Raw genomic sequence first — 14,577 nt, forward strand, 5'->3', positions numbered from 1 at the left:
TTACATCTCCATCCTGGACCTCTATCTGATCTCCACTTAACGTCTAAGGCGATTTCCACCAAGGCATGTCTAAAATGGAGATGCTGATAATCCCTCCCTTCCACTCTCCTGTCAAAAATAATCCTGTTCTCACAGTCTCTGCTTCAATACAGAGTAAGTCATTCCTCCATTTGTTCAGTCCAGTAACTTTGGAGTCATCCACATCCCTTCTCTCTCACACTCCACATTGCAACCACTCCACTGCAACCACACTGGCCTTCATGCTGCTCCTCAAGTGTGCCAGGAGTGTTCCTACCTCGGGCGGTTGTCCTGGCTGTTTCCTGTGCCTGCCATGCTCTTCTGATAATTTGATGTCTTGCTACGTCCTCATTTTCTTCAGGTCATTTCTCAAATGCCACCTTTTCAATGAGCTCCTCCCCCTATATTTATCCCTTTTCCCAGCTTGATCTTTATAATCAGCATTTAATAGCTCTCCAACATCCCACCTAGTTGGCTTATTCACCTTGTTTATTGCCTGCTTCCACTAGAGTTGTGTGTAAGAGGAGGGATTTTTTTTTTCTTCCTATTTTGCTCACTGCCGTATCTGGAGAACAATGCCTGGCCCACAGAAGTCTCTCAATACCTATTTGTTGAGTGAATGAATGAATGAAATACTGTCATTTCCATTTGGAAACAAGAGCCTTTGGAGCATGTAAAGCCTGAGTCATTCCAATCTTTAGACTATACAAGTACACCTAACAGAAGGGAACGAGTGCATTAGATGTCTTTCATCTTTATGCCTTGTGACACACCAAGAAAAATGTAGCAAATTTTACTATTTTGTAATTTCATAATATGCCTGTCAGAGAAGAAAGGAAAAAGAGACGTTTGAGTCAGTTGTCATCACTGTCAGTTGTGCTAGGTACTAAAAAGGAGGGCAGGTCATCTCACAGGGACAGAGCACAGTTAGGTCTACAGTGGCAGGCACTTGAAGGAACACACCTCTGAGGTTAACACCTCTTAGCAAGGGAGTGGACAGGGTGGCACCTGGCTGACCTGACTGTAGTCAAACCATTAAACTTCCTCCATACCAGCAGTAGCCACCAACCTCCTCTCCCCTCCATACCCCGGTCCTTCCTCCAGAACTTTTCAGACCTCTCCACAATCCAGCAAGGAAAGAGTTAAAGCCTGCCACCCAAACCCAGATTAATCCAGTCAATAAAGCCAATTCTGATTAAGTCTCAGGGCCAACCCTCATCCCCTACCCCCTCCACAGTAGATGTGGGGTCAGATCCTCAAGTGCAATTTGGATTTTTGAAAGAATCGGGAGAAGGATCCTTGGCAATCAAGAGCTGAGAAAGAAATGGATTATACAATACAGCTGGATGAGCAGGATTTAAATATCATTTTGAGTAGAATATAAAATTTTCTTCTTATTGATTAAAGATATATCTCTGTGTTCAGAAACTTTCATTTGCTATCTTATAATAAAATTAACAAATTGGGGGGTCTTTTAGGAAAAAGGCCAAAAATTCTCCTAGAACAATGAAGCACTTCACTTTTCAAAATAATGCTGTAAAAATCAAAAGCAGTAGAGAACATGTTATTTTATTTCTTGGATGAATTTACTTATGTAAAGCCCTATTAAGGCATGCCTTCTTACTTTCACAGAGCGAGTTTACCAGCAAGAACACAGTAAGTGATAAATACGTAATTGCTGAGCGCACAGAGTTGGGGCAGCATTTGATTTTCCTCCTACTTCCATGCTGAAAACTTATTTCCCATGCTTTGACAGATTGCTTTCATGAGGTCTAGAATATAAACCCGTGTTCCCCTTCAGGCCAGATTCCCGATCACTGTCATTTATTGGTCTTTCTTATTACCTGATAAAAGCAGTCACGACTTGAATTAGTCATGAATTTCTCAGATAATAGTATCCATTTAGGAGTTAGAGCTCTTAAATTTTGCTCATAATAAAGTAGACAGTATAGAAATTAGAAAGGGAAGAATTTATATACACAAATTTATAGGAACCTGTCCATTACTCAAAGATAAAATAAAAATAGATGCATATATTTCATTTATGTCCCTAAAGGTCTAAAAATAAGGTAACTTGTTTTGAACAGGATATATTTCTATGGACCAAGAATTTAAAGTTGCCAAATATACAGATTTTAGTTTTACAAACACCAAAAAAAATTTGATAGTATTTATAAAGACAATTAAGGGAAAAGAAGAGCAAAGCCATGAATATTTTAAAAGAGCACATATTTTGTAATTTTACCCTATAGAACTTAACTCCCTTTACCCTATTTTGCAAGTGTAACATGAACATAAGAGAACATACATTTTTAGAGCTACAATTGGATCAAAGACTAAGAAGGAAGACATTAAGAAAGACAGCATGATTGTCACTGAGTGGTACCAGGTAGACATACGTGACCTGTCATAACCAATTCTGTCATATAGATTCTTTACTATAGTTCTTTACTATAATTAATGCTTAAAACTTATTAAGTTTATGACATAAATATAAATTTAACAAATTATGTAGGATGGCCCAAAGGCAGGAGTTTTCAAGGAATAAGAATAGTGAGTTTAGATAATTAGCAACAGATTAATGACAGAAATATAAGTTTGTCCTGAGGTACAATAATATTAGCGTTAGTGTTCAAGGAAATAGCTTAACATATATTTCTTGTCTTTTAAGACAGAGAGGCAAGAGCTTCCCCCACCCCTTTTTTTAAGACTGTTAGAAAATAATTTCAATCATCTAAGAAGGAAGGGTAAGGTAATAAAAATCAAACTTGCAGTTATTTTGTGTTAAATAAAATATCACTAATAAGACCAAAATGTTCGAGAAACCTCGGGCCTTGAAAGGATGTTCTGTATTTATTTTTTTTTTTATTTTTTTAAAATTTTTTTTAACGTTTATTTATTTTTGAGACAGAGAGAGACAGAGCATGAACGGGGGAGGGGCAGAGAGAGAGGGAGACACAGAACCGGAAGCAGGCTCCAGGCTCTGAGCCATCAGCCCAGAGCCCGACGCGGGGCTCGAACTCGCGGACCGCGAGATCGTGACCTGAGCTGAAGTCGGACGCTTAACCGACTGAGCCACCCAGGCGCCCCGGATGTTCTGTATTTATTGTAAACATCCTCTCTTGGCTAAAAGCATGCAAGAAAAGAAGGGGCATTTAAGTGAAAAGACCTAGGTGTTCCTAAAAACCAAGAAAAGTGGTGTGTACTGAGGGATGTGGGCAGAATATACGTAGCTGGCACATAAGAGTAGAGAGGCTCCTAACCCAAGAATGACTCCTGGTAGAAAGCAGGCTCACTAACCCATCACAGGGGCTTACATAAACACATCATGAATTCCCATATAAAATGCTAGGGAAACAAAAGCAAAAACGAACTACTAGGAGCCCATCAAGATAAAAAGCTTCTGCACAGCAAAGGAAACCATCAACAAAATTAAAAGGCAACCTTCGAAATGGGACAAGATATTTGCAAATGACATGTCTGATAAAGGGTTAGTAGCCAAAATCTATAAAGAACTTATAAATGTCAACACCCAAAAAATAGATAATCCAGGTAAGAAATGGGCAGAAGACATGAATAGACATTTTTCCAAAGAAGACATCCAGATGGCTAACAAACACTTGAAAAGATGCTCAATATCACTCACCATCAGGGAAATACAAATCAAAACTACAATGATATACCATCTTAGGCCTGTCAGAATGGCTAAAATTAACAACACACAGGTGTTGGCAAGGATATGGAGAAAGGGGAACTTTCTCACACTGTTGGTGGGAATGCAAACTGGTGCAGCCACTCTGGAAAATAGTGTGGAGGTTCCTCAAAAAGTTAAAAATACAACTACCCTACAACCCAGCAGTTGCACTACTAAGTATTTACTCAAAGGATACCAAAATACTGATTCAAAGGGACACATGCACCCTGATGTTTACAGCAGCATTATCAACAATAGCCAAATTATGTGAAGAGCCCAAATGTCCATTGACCGACCAATAGATAAAGAAGATGTGGTATATATATGTACACACACACACACGAATATTAATCAGCCATCAAAAAGAATGAAATCTTGCCATTTGCAACAATGTGGATGGAGCTAGTCTATTATGCTAAGTGAAATCAATCAGCGAAGGCAGATACCATATGATTTCACTCCTGTGTGCAATTTAAGAAACAAAACAGATGAACATAGGGGAAGAAAGACAGAGAGAGAGAGAGACAGAGAGGCAAACCATAAAAGAGACTCTCAAATAAGGAGAACTAAGGGTTGCTGGAGGGGAAGTGGGTGGGGGGATGGGTTAAATTGGCGATGAGCATTAAGGAGGGCACTTGTGATGAGCACTGGGTGTTATATGTTAAGTGATGAATCACTAAATTCTACTGCTGAAACTAGTATTACTCTATACGTTAACTACCCAGAATTTAAATAAAAACTTGAAACATTAAAAATAAATAAAAATAATAAAATGCTTTAAAAACAAAAAAAGAAGGAAAAAAGGTGAGGAAGGCCATCAGTGTCTAACCAGCAGTGTTCTTAAGCCCCAGTTTTCCTGTGACCTTCAGGAGTATGCGCCTAATAGTCTCCTATCTCTTCTACCCTTGCATTAATTAGGCTTGAGCTACCTGGTATTTTTAAGTGTGAGTTTGTGTCTAACTGGAGAGAGGCTTCCAGAGGGTTTGCAAGTTGGAAGGCAGCCTAGTGTGTTACGAAACAAATGAGCTTTGGAGACCATGTCAGGACTTCAACCGGGGAGCATGGCCATCTAGTGTCTCTGCAACCTTCAGTCTCCTCATCTATAAAGTGGGAAAAGTAACAGCACCTACACTTCAGAAGGGGCTGGATGCTTAAGTGAAGTGACATGTGTGAAAACTTAGGATAGTGCTTAGTATACAGTACCTGCTCTGTAAATATTAGCTAATATTACATGCAGCTTATCTATTTTAAAGTATGTGAATGTGATCTGTAAATAAAATAAGCAAACAATAGTTGTAATGTAGAGTTGGAGTGAAAAGCATGGATAAAAGGAGGTACTTATTCTAAGATTTTTGTATTTTGTCTGCAGTGTCCGTGGTGGTGAAGAGTCCTATTAGTCTGTCTGCATTATAATCAACCTTAAAACACCAAGAGCCCCAGCATTCAGGAACTTGGGGTTAGTCCACTGCGTAAGCCAAATCCATTGTGTTTAATTCGTTGTGTGTAAAAATTCCTCCTCTAAGTCACCTCAGGCAACTCTATCCTACCTTAAAGGAATTTAATAAAAGCTCCATACTTAACACCAACTTATTAATTCTTGGTGATGGGTATTGTGAATATATATAATAATACATAAATTTGAATATTTCATAAATTTAATGTAAAGAATTAAAGTTGAAGAATTGTTTAGAATGGTCATTAGCTTTCAGCACCAAGATGCATTCTCTTTTGTCAAATTAGGACTGAAATTTTTTAAAAGAGGTTGAGATTAAACTATATTTAAATCCAAAGAGTTTACAAAACAAGAACACAGAGATGTTTCTACTTACTAGGGGAAAACGCTTTGGTTAATAATTAGAGATGTTCAATTATTTACTTTAGTTAGAGTCCCTAAGTCTGCTTGCCATTAGGGAAAACTACATCCCTGGCAGGAATGCACATCACTGAATTTTACAGCCTGTGAAAAGGAAAATACTGCACAGAGAAACAGAGCACACTAGCAAAAGTGGCAAGGTCAAGCTGAAAACTATGCCAGATACTTAATCCCTCAGAATTCACACCCAGATCAGGATTTACTGGTTCAAAATGCAACTAAATTTAGCTGAAGAAAATAGAATTGAAAGGCATTCAGTAGATTTACTGAGGACTAGCTCAGCACGAGTGATTAGATCACTTTCTAATCACAGCTGAATTTTAAGATGTGGATCATAGAAATCAATATGTTTTGTATAAAAGACTTAAAAGAAAGAGTACAAATAGAAAAATGAGACAAAATTTGAATCAAAGGATGGAAATACAGTGGCCCAACTTCAAGGACATTGTTAAATGTTTCTATTAGAAGCTGTTGGGTTTTTATTTGTTTATGATTTCCACATGTAGGGAGGGAAGGGTTAGAGGAGAAAACCTAAGCCATCCCTTGAAACTGTCTTAAAACTCTTATTTTCCTCCTTCTAAAGAGACAAATTCACATTATCCTTCTCCAACCTGGACATTCTCTACAAATGCTATGACATACAATTTGATTTACTATGAATTATATCTCAATGACTGAACTTCTACGTAACTAACTGAAGGTCAATCTTGAACTCTTAACTCTTGATGGAAGAACTTTTTCTAAAATAATTTTACAACTTAGATAATAGGTCAGTTTTCTTAAACTTCCAAATGCATAATTATAATATAATATATGTAATACAGAAGTATGAGGTATCAAAATGAATTTGCAAAATAAGCAAAGCTGTAAAGGGAAATTGTTTGTAATCACAATGAATTCAGTATTACTATTGATTTGATCATAAAATTAGCACAATCTCAAAAGACGCAAACAATGCATTCATTGATGGGGGGAAGAAAAGAAAAAGTACTGTAAATCCCAACAAATGTAAGTCATGTCATAGAAATTTTGGTGTCCAACCTTTTACACATACCTTTATGCCTTTATACACTGGCATACATTTTTTGACTTGTATTGGAAGGCATATATGCCAGTTTATTTCCTTCTTTATGAAGTTTTATTAAATGTGTTAGGTTTTTTTAAGTTTATTTATTTTTGAAAGAGAGAGTGGGCAGAGGAGGGGCAGAGAGAGAAAGCGAGTTAGAGAATCCCAAGCATGCTCCACACTCTTCAGTGCAGAGCCATGTGGGGCTGGAACCCACGAATCATGATAGCACTGAAAGCCTTAGCCTGTTTAGGCTGTTTTCTTGGATTAAGAAAAATCCTATCAGCGAAGGGTATAAGAAATAGAGGTGATGTAGCAGGTACCTGACTACTGTATTTAGGGTAAGGAGAAATAGGGCAGCAGTGTCAGGGCCTAGAGCTCTTAAATCCACACCTTGTAAGCAGTCATCTATTCTGCCAATTTTTAGGGTGTTCCCATCAATTTGCTGAAATAAATTCGATGACAGCAAGTAATGAGATTAGAGCTGGATTCCACCTAGAGGTGTCTAAATACCATGACCACTTGTAACTTGTATCTTGTTTGGTTACTAGAATTACAATCCCTTGAGAGGATTCTGAGTGGCCAAACTTGCCAGTGGATTTCTCTCAAAATGGTCTAGATTTAAACTCAGCATTATTCAATGATAACATCTGTCTCCTCTGGTTTACGAATGCATTAACCTGAGCATATCTTCCTAAAACTGTGTCCTCTACCTCTTTTTATTGATGCCCAAAGCACTTGGGTCGACTTTGTATTATAGTCAGGAGTTCAGGGAGAAAGATGTCAGTTAATCAACGTTTTATTTTGTTATTGTACTTCAGTGTTTCAAAAATCCTCAGAGAAGAAATACTAGGACTAGGCATCGCTATATGGTTAACACTAATCAAACCAAAAATCCACATAACAAAGCACTTTCATCTGTTAAAGGCCAATTTTGAAAGACAACAAAACAATAATTTGATTATACTGGAGTTGGAAGAGACTTTTGTAAATTTAGTCACAAAATCTTATTGTACAGAGGAATAGCCCAAGCCACAAAGTTCAATGGCTTGTTCTTCAAGGTAGACGACAAAGAAGACAATGAGAAAAATGACAACAAAGAAGAATATAAAAGACCTACTGGTAGATCCAAGACTATCTGTCAAAACAGACTGGGGCTTCTGCTGCCACAAAAGATTTCCTTTCTAGCCCTTCTCCAATGAGATCAGAACACACACACACACACACACACACACACACACACACACACTTTACAACCTGGGTTATACCCTTGCAAGGTTTTTAAATTTCTCTCCCTGAGGCAACCTGTGCTTTCATTTCATTAACCCTATAATACTTTGAGATATCATATAACCAAACCTTATTAGCGGTAATCCCTTCCTAATGACATTTCTTAAATGCCCAAAGAGAAGGGCCTAACTCAGTAATACATCTCAGATGAAAAAAGAGAAGATGAATCAGGAGAAATCAGACCTCAGGATAAAGTTAAAAGGACAGAGGATGGTGATAATCAAGGTTCTCCATGGTCAGTGATGAGAACAAAGAAGGGAGTGCAGGGGCAGGGTAGGAGAGTAGTAAACACGTATAGATTAACTGAGTTTAGGGCCCCCACCAAGGTAAAGCAGTAATCAGGGGAACAAACTGGGATCAACTCACTTCATCCCAGAAAGGGAGCCATGACTGTATGGCAGGCATTATCCAAGGGTCTCTGCTGTTTTACCACCAATGGCTCCAAGAAAAGAGGCCGCCTTCTCTCTGCTCTGGTCTCTGGTACAGAGAAAGGCATTTTCTTCCCCATAAGGTCACAAATACCATAGTGGTAGAAAGTCCAAGTGAGCTGTATACAACAAGAACTTGTAAAGAAGATTCCTGACGCTGATTATTTTAAATATTTTATTAATTCGGTATGCACTTCAGAGGGGCACAACTTTTGTGTACTAATAGATAAGACAGAGAAAGTCACACTGATTCCATAAATGACCTATTGTTCTTTGAATAGTATTATTCTTTAAATTTTAACAACTTTATCATGAGCACAGTTATTTACATTTGGGTCAGAGGTAAAGCTTGTAGAAACTTAAAAAGTAATGGCTCAGAGGATTTTCGAGAGCATTAAGTGAGTAATGTGTTTTGGTACCTTGTCTGAAACATTAGTAAGTGCTACATAAGCATTAGTCACTAATTTTGCTATTGTGATTACGACCCTTTGAAAATCTGATTAAAACTACCAGGGCAAAGTATATTTATATATGGGAAAGCCTTAGAAGGGGAAACATTATATTCAATTATATCCCACTGGTGCATTTCTCTACTGAATGAAACAAGTCATATTTTTGGAAATACAGACAGCTGTATCCTGTATATCAAACTAAAAATGCCATGGCAACCACTGTTCCTAAGCAATTGTAGAACTGTGTGTGTGTGGTTCTTTTTCTATATAATAAATACAAGTGGAAAGTGGCGGGGAAAATCAAATGTTGCATGATAACCTGGACAAAATAACACAAAGATGTATTTCTTAAAGATTATAAGGACATGCTCTGTTACAACAACCTTAATGACTCAGCATAAAACAACTAGGATTAAAACTCATTGAGCAAAGGGACTTCTGGGTGGCTCAGTCAGTTGAGCGTCCGACTTTGGCTCAGGTCATGATCTCACTGTTTGTGAGTTCGAGCCCTGCATCGGGCTCTGTGCTGAAGGCTCGGAGCCTGAGTCCTGCTTCGGATTCTGTGTCTCCCTCTCTCTCTGTTCCCTCCCACTCGTGCTGTCTCTGTCTCTCTCTCAAAAATAAATAAACGTTAAAAAAAAAAACAACAAAAAGCCTCATTTAGTGACACTAAGACCGAATATGTACTTGCACATTTTATAAACATATGATAATCTATCATCTTACCTACTTATAAACCATGATAAATATTAAGAGGCAAAATTGACCAGAAGATGAATGGCAAGCATTTCTTAAAAACAAATCATCTGTTAAAAAATGAACACTCTCAGTATTAAATTTCAGTTGCATAATACTGGATGACAAAGTATTTCCATTTCTCAATATCTGAGTGTTTGTCTGCACCAGAATGCAAAATGGGACCAAATGAACAGTTCAATCAAGATAATTCTTTATTGTGCTTCCAGCCAAAAGCCAATATCCTAACGAAAATGAGGTGCCATTCTGGTAGCCTGGGAAAAGCTGCTTTACTGTAGTGTCCACATTAACTCCAAAGGGTTATAAAACCATACCAAATGTGCAAAATTAAAGAATTCTCCAAAAGTTTCTGTGGCTTCTGTGGGCCAAGACTGTCCACAAATGGTGTCCAACTCTTCTTTCCCTTCTTTAAATGTAAAATACTCTTTAAATGGCTAATTTGTCAATAATATTAAGACATCCTTTGGCCAACAGATTTTATTAAGTGTGCTTTCCACAGAAACTTGGTCAGAGAACATGGTGCAGACACTGGATTTCTGAACGTTTTAAATTTAAAGTTTATTTATTTATTTTGAGAGAGACTGAGAGTGTGAGAGGGAAAAGGACAGAGAGAGAGGGGGACAGAGAATCCTAAGCAGGCTCCATGCTGCCAGCACAGAGCCTGATGCGGGGCTCAAACTCATGAACTGTGAGGTCATGACCTGAGCTGAAATCAAGAGTCAGATGCTTAACTGAGCCACCCAGACACCCTTGAACTTACTTTCAATCTCAGAATTGTAAGTCATTTTCAATTTAAGTAAATGTCATTGCATTTCTAACTTTTGTCATGTGTGAAATAAATGACAATCTATATAAATAACTATATACATGTTATCTTATTGTAAATAACCATACACATTTATACAGTAATACGTGAGATACGGTTTAGGTAAACGACAGCAGGAGACTACCATTACGTACGTTGTTGCAAAAATAGCCTTTCAAATCTTTATTCACAAAATATCCGAAAAGATCTGAGAAAAACTGCTCAAAAATTTCTAATTGGGTAGTTTTCCTCTGCAAATGAACACTTCCATAGAAGACAGTATGTTCACCTTTTATAAGGGAAATGACACAAGGTTTGAAATGAAAAAGAGTACAAAGAAATTTAGGGACATGAAAAAACACACTGTAGCAATGACAGTAAACTATCTCTTCTTTAAGATACATTCTTTATGTGGATAAACTAATTGTAGTTGCAAAAATGTTCCAAGAAATAGGTTAGGATAAACTATTTTACTAACTTGGATCTTCATTGAATCCTCTTTGTAAACTGCACAATCAGTTGCCAAAATTAGCTTAGAAAATCAACAGCCTTTTATGTGAAGAGTTTCAGTTTAAGCTCCAAAATCACTATCCAATACTTTAATTTGCCAGTATTGAGAAATGCTTTAGAGAAATGAGACAAATTATTAAATGCTGACAGCCAAAAAGCATGAAATAGATGTGAGGGGAAAATTTTTTTCCAAGCTACAAGTAGACTGACTTATCCATAAACCTAAGGCAAACATAAGATCGACTACTTAAAATAAGGCTAACATGAAGTGAAAGCTCAAAATGAATAAAACAGTTAATTACAAATCACTTTGGCATGTATTATTGTTATTTACCTCTAGTTCTATTTGCTTGCACTTCACAAAAGTATGTATTTGCTATTTCTAATAGAAGGTAACTATTTCCAATAATTTCTTTCTACTTTATTAAAGGATGCTTTGGGGGAAAAAATGTGTAAAAATGAAAACGTTATAGGTCTGTTAAACAGCGCACCCTTGTGGTCTATTCTGATTCCTGAACAATAAAAATTACAGGATAAGAATATATCCAAAATTCTTCAGGGATTTGAAAATAATTTTTTCCAGTACAAATCAAAGCCACACTGAGATACCACCTCACACCGGTCAGAGTGGCTAAAATGAACAGATCAGGAAACTATAGATGCTGGCAAGGATGTGGAGAAACGGGAACCCTCTTGCACTGTTGGTGGGAATGCAAACTGGTGCAGCCACTCTGGAAAACAGTGTGGAGGTTCCTCAAAAAATCAAAAATAGATCTACCCTATGACCCAGCAATAGCACTACTAGGAATTTACCCAAGGGATACAGGAGTGCTGATGCACTGGGGCACATGTACCCCAATGTTTATAGCAGTGCTTTCAACAATAGCCAAATTACGGAAAGAGCCTAAAAGTCCATCAACTGATGAATGGATAAAGAAGATGTGGTTTATGTATACAATGGAATACTACTTGGCAAGGAGAAAGAATGAAATCCTGCCATTTGCAGCAACGTGGATGGAACTGGAGGGAATTAAGCTAAGTGAAATAAGTCAGTCAGAGAAAGATATCACATGTTTTCACTCATATGTGGATCTTGAGAAACTTAACAGAAGACCATGAGGGAAGGGAAGGGGAAAAAATAGTTACAAACAGAGAGGGAGGGAGGCAAACCATAAAAGACTCTTAAAAACTGAGAACTGAGGGTTGATGGGGGGTTGGGGAGAGGGGAAAATGGGTGATGGGCATTGAGGAGGGCACTTGTTGGGATGAACGGTGGGTGTTATATGGAAGCCAGTTTGAGAATAAATTATATTAAAAAAAAAAAGGAAAATAATTTTTTCCAGGTATTTTTTTCCCAGCCTATTACTTTCAGTCATCAAAAACAATGCCTTTTTAAAGTTTCAAATTTAAAACTAAATTAAAATAGATATAAAATGTCTGTAGTAATATGACTTTTTTATTTTAAATTTAAAATTAGCAGTAAAAGGGCATGTGGGTGGCTGTCAGTTAAGCATCTGACTCCTGATTGCAGCTCAGGTCATGATCTCACAGTTCATGAGTTTGAGCCCCGCGTCTGGCTCTTCGCCGACAGCATGGAGCCTGCTTGGGATTCTCTCTCTCTCTCTCTCTCTCTCTCTCTCTCTCTCTCTCCCTCTCTCTCTCTCTCTCCCTCTGCCCCTACCTCCGTGTGTGCACACACTCTCTCTCTCTGCATCTTTCTCTCTCAAAAATAAATAAATAAACTCTAAAAAGTAACTTAAAATAAGCAGTAAAATAAGCAAAATGTTAAATTGCCCGAATATTTGCATCTGGCTATACAATTTCAATTTGGGGTCAATTTATTTTTATGCCCAATGTAACGTACACTGAATTTTTGTTCTCGGTCCTTAAGCTTTCAATACAACCTTGCCAAAATTCCAGCTTTTCTGTACAAGGTTCAGAAACCAGGAATTACTGGGCCAATTACTCTAAAAGTAAATTTAAGAAATTTTTAAATTATCCAAGTACTTTTGAAAATTTACCATATGTATACATGAAATACTAAAATTTTGTGATAGTCTGTGTGACAGTAATTCTCATTGTATATACACTTGGCTGTATGAAAGTTCAAATTAAAGGTTACTTATTAATTCTCTTAAAACACCTATTATGTTACAATATTTTGCTGGGGAACACAATTCTTGCCCTTCTGTTGTGAAGAGGAAAAGGGAAAAACTAACAATGCTATAAACTTTAAACAATAAAATAACACTAACGTTTATCTTCAGAAGATGGGGCACTTACCCTATATTGTGTTATGGCCACCAATGGAATATTACGCAGTCTTTAAAAAGAGGAAGGCCGTTATGTATTAATAAGGATTTCCAAGATATATCATTCACTACTAAAAAGTGAGGTGTAACACAGTGCATGCAGTGTATGACTAGAAAAAAAAATCATGTGTAGCACAAATATTGGCTTGAATATGAATAGGTCATGTCTGGAAGGATACACAAGAAACTGTTATCAGTGGTTGCCTCCAGGCAGAAGAATTTGGCTGAGGTCAGGGTAAGGAAGGAGAATCTTCACTCCATTCTCCTTTTTATCTTTAGAAATATGTATCATTTAAATATACAACCTACGCATATATATAAATAAAGACAAAAATAAAAATTCACAGGAGAGACAAATTCAGAGAAAGTAAGATCACCCTTCTGGAATCTTTAGAAAATTCTCTATGAAATGAGTGAAACCACAGGTATAATTTGAATGGATAAATAGGAATGAAGAAGAGAACACCAGGCTCACTATGCTAAAAGAATAGGAAATAGGCTTCTGCACAAGCAATGAGTCAAATCTTATGGTTAGAGTTGAAAGCATACTGGAAATGATGAGGAATTAAAGTTTAAAACAAAACTACATTTCTGCACAGCAAAGGACACCATCAACACAGTGAAAAGGCAACCTATGGAAATGGGAAAAATATTTGTAAACCAAATATCTGATGTGGGGTTAATATCCAAAATATATAAAAACTCATGCAACTCGTTTGCAAAAACAATAAACAATGCAATTTGAAAATGGGAAGGGGAACTGAATACACATTTTCTTGAGGAAAATATACAAATGGCCAACAGGTACATGAAAAGGTGCTCAACATCACTTATAATCAGGGAAGCACAACTCAAAACCACAATGAAATATCACCTCATCTCTCCTAAAATGGCTGTCATCAAGAAGAGATTTGTGCTGGCAAGGATGTGGAAAAAAGGGAATCCTTGCGCACTCTTGGTGGAAAAGTAAAATGGTATAGCCACTATGGAAAACAGTACAGAGGATGTTTTTAATAATTAAAAATAGAACTAGCATATGATCCAGCAGTCCCATTTCTGCATATGTATCTAAAGGAAATGAAAATGGTATCAACAATATACCTACAGTCTCATGTTTACTGCAGCATTATTCACAATGGTCATAATATGGGAACAACCTAAGTGTTCATGTATGGATAAATAGATACGCAGTACATACATACAATGGAGTATTAGGGAAAGAAGGAAGCCTGCCATTTGCAACAACACGGATGGACCCTGAGGGTATTACATTAAGTGAAATAAGCAAGAGAGAGAAAGACAAACAATGGATGGCATCATTTATATGGGGAATCTAAAAGACAGAAAGAGAGAGTAAAAAAAGGCTGACTGAG

The 14,577-nt window shown here is 37.1% G+C and overlaps 1 protein-coding gene across 5 annotated transcripts in view; it reads right to left on the reverse strand.

The window, feature by feature from the left end:
- The window catches only part of COBLL1 (cordon-bleu WH2 repeat protein like 1), a 168,396-nt gene that overhangs the window by 25,419 nt on the left and 128,400 nt on the right, over positions 1-14,577 (reverse strand). The window lies entirely within an intron of this gene.

Source organism: Panthera leo, chromosome C1 (assembly GCF_018350215.1).
Source record: "Panthera leo isolate Ple1 chromosome C1, P.leo_Ple1_pat1.1, whole genome shotgun sequence".
Taxonomy (NCBI): Eukaryota; Metazoa; Chordata; class Mammalia; order Carnivora; family Felidae; genus Panthera; species Panthera leo.